Genomic DNA, 3,360 nt, shown 5'->3' with positions numbered 1-3,360 from the left:
ACCTATCCACCATTAAGACTTCAGACATATGGTATTCTCTGCGTTCTAGGAAACCTCAGGTTGCATGGTTTCACTTTGTTTGGCATAAGGTCAAAGTCCCTAAAGCAGCCTTTCTCTTATGGTTAGCTATTAGAAATCGCTTGCTTACGAGAGACAGAATGATTCGTTTTGGGATTTCCACCCCTATTCATTGCCCTTTGTGTCTCACTGATTTGGAATCTAGGGATCACCTGTTCTTCTCATGCTTCTACTCGAGGATTATTATCAGCCATTGTCAAGTTCTTGTCCCGTCTAATTGAATGCATAATGCTGACTTTCTTTTGAATATGTCAAGGAGCTCTCCAAGGACTTTTTTGGCAAGATTGTTCATATCTATCTCGGCCTACATTATATGAAAAGAGCTTAAAACAAGGATTCATGAAGGGAGATGCAAGTCAGCAATGGTTGTACTGTCATCGGTTAAGCAATTTATTAGAGATAAAATTTCCACTTGTGATTACTTTAAAAAAGAAATTACTAGGAATCCTAGTTTTATTTCACTTATGTATTAATCGGGCTTTGGTTAGTTAACAGATCTGTTTAGGTGGTCTTTGTCATTTTATTAGTCTAGAATAGTCTATGTTACTCTCTAAACTTCTAGTGTAGCCTTGTTTGGATTTCTTTGTACTCTCTTTTTGGAATATATTTTTTTAATTATCAAAAAAAAAGAAAAAAAGAAATCCTTTTACCACCTCTTAGGGCCACATTCAAACAAGTCAATTTTGGTCCACATTTTGGTTCTAATTAACCATGTAAGTCACTTTTCACCATATTAGAGTCATTTTGCACCTTATATGAGTCACTTTCCACCATATATTTATACAATTAACATGTTAACATCATATACATCCGAATTGACATCCTTTTACCACCTCATAATTCCACTTTCATACAGGTCAATTTTGTTCCATATTTTGGTTCTAATCAACCATTTAAGTCACTTTTCACCATATTAGAGTCACTTTGCACCTTATGAGTCACTTTCCACCGTATATACAACAATTAACATGTTAACATCATATACGTCCAATTTCACATCCTTTTACCCCCTATTAATGCCACTTTCATACAAGTTAATTTTTTACCACATTTTGGCTCTAATCAACCATATATGTCACTTTTCACCATATTAGAGTCACTTTGCACCCTATCAGAGTCACTTGCCACCATATATTGATACAATTAAGATGTTAACATCATGTACATGCAATTAGACATCCTTTAACCACCTCTTAGTACCCCTTTCCTACAAGTCAATTTTGGGCCACATTTTGGCACTAATCAATCATGTAAGTGACTTCTCACCATATTATAGTCAATTTGCACCTTATAAGAGTCACTTGCCATCATATATTGGTACAATTAACAAGTTAACATCATATACATCCAATTAGAAATCCTTTTACCACCACTTAGTGCCACATTCATACAAGTCAATTTTGGTCCACATTTTGGTTCTAATTAACCATGTAAATCACTTTTCACCATATTAGAGGCACTTTGCACCTTATAAGAGTCACTTTCCACCATATATTTATACAATTAACATGTTAACATCATATACATCTGAATTGACATCCTTTTACCACCTCTTAATTCAACTTTCATACAGGTCAATTTTGTTCCACAATTTGGTTCTAATCAACCATGTAAGTCACTTTTCACCACATTAGAGTCACTTTGCACCCCTATAAGAGTCACTTTCCACCATATATAAAACAATTAACATGTTAAATCATATACATCCAATTTCACATCCTTTTACCGCCTATTAATGCCACTTAAATACAAGTTAATTTTGTACTACATTTTGGCTCTAATCAACCATGTAAGTCACTTTTCACCATATTAGAGTCACTTTGCACCCTATAAGAGTCACTTTCCCCATATATTGATACAATTAACATGTTAACATCATGTACATGCAATTAAACATCCTTTAACCACCTTTTGGTACCCCTTTCCAACAAGTCAATTTTGGGCCACATTTTGGCTCTAATCAATCATGTAAGTGACTTATCACCATATTAGAGTCACTTTGCACCTTATAAGATTCACTTTCCATCATATATTGGTACAATTAACATGTTAACATCATATACATCCAATTAGAAATCCTTTTACCACCTCTGAGTGCCACATTCATACAAGTCAATTTTGGTCCACATTTTGGTTCTAATTAACCAAGTCACTTTTCACCATGTTAGAGTCATTTTGTACCCTATATGAGTCACTTTCCACAATCTATACGTATAATTAACATGTTAACATCATATACATCCAAGTTGATATCCTTTTACCACCTATTAGTTCCACTTTCATACAGGTCAATTTTGTTCCAAATTTTGGTTCTAATAAACATTGTAAGTCACTTTTCACCATATTAGAGTCACTTTGCATCCTATAAGAGTCAATTTCCACCATATATACAACAGTTAAAATGTTAATATCATATATATCCAATTTGACATCCTTTTACCACCTATTAATGCCACTTTCATGCAAGTTAATTTTCTTCCACATTTTGGCTCTAATCAACCTTGTAAGTCATTTTTCACCATATTAGAGTCACTTTGCACCCTATAAGAATCCCTTTCCCCATATATTGATGCAATTAACATGTTAACATCATGTACATGCAATTAAACATCCTTTAACCACCTTTTGGTACCCCTTTCCTACAAGTCAATTTTGGGCAACATTTTGGCTCTAATCAATCATGTAAGTGACTTATTACCATATTAGAGTCACTTTGCACCTTATAAGAGTCACTTGCCATCATATATTGGTACAATTAACATGTTAACATCATATACATCCAATTAGAAATCCTTTTACCATCTCTTAGTGTCACATTCATACAAGTCAATTTTGGTGTATATTTTGGTTCTAATTAACCATGTAAGTCACTTTTCACCATATTAGAGTCATTTTGCACCCTATATGAGTCACTTTCCACCATATATTTATACAATTAACATGTTAACATCATATACATCCGAATTGACATCCTTTTACCACCTCTTAATTCCACTTTCATACAGGTCAATTTTGTTCCACATTTTGGTTCCAATCAACCATGTAAGTCACTTTTCACCATATTAGAGTCACTTTGCACCTTATAAGAGTCACTTTCCACCATATATACAACAATTAACATGTTAACATCATATACATCCAATTTCACATCCTTTTACCGCCTATTAATGCCACTTTCATACAAGTTAATTTTGTACCACATTTTGGCTCTAATCAACCATGTAAGTCACTTTTCACCATATTAGAGTCATTTTGCACCCTATAAGAGTCACTTTCCCCATA

The sequence above is a fragment of the Apium graveolens genome, unplaced genomic scaffold, assembly GCF_009905375.1.
Source record: "Apium graveolens cultivar Ventura unplaced genomic scaffold, ASM990537v1 ctg3634, whole genome shotgun sequence".
In the NCBI taxonomy this organism is placed as follows: domain Eukaryota; kingdom Viridiplantae; phylum Streptophyta; class Magnoliopsida; order Apiales; family Apiaceae; genus Apium; species Apium graveolens.
This window is presented reverse-complemented; position numbering follows the sequence as displayed.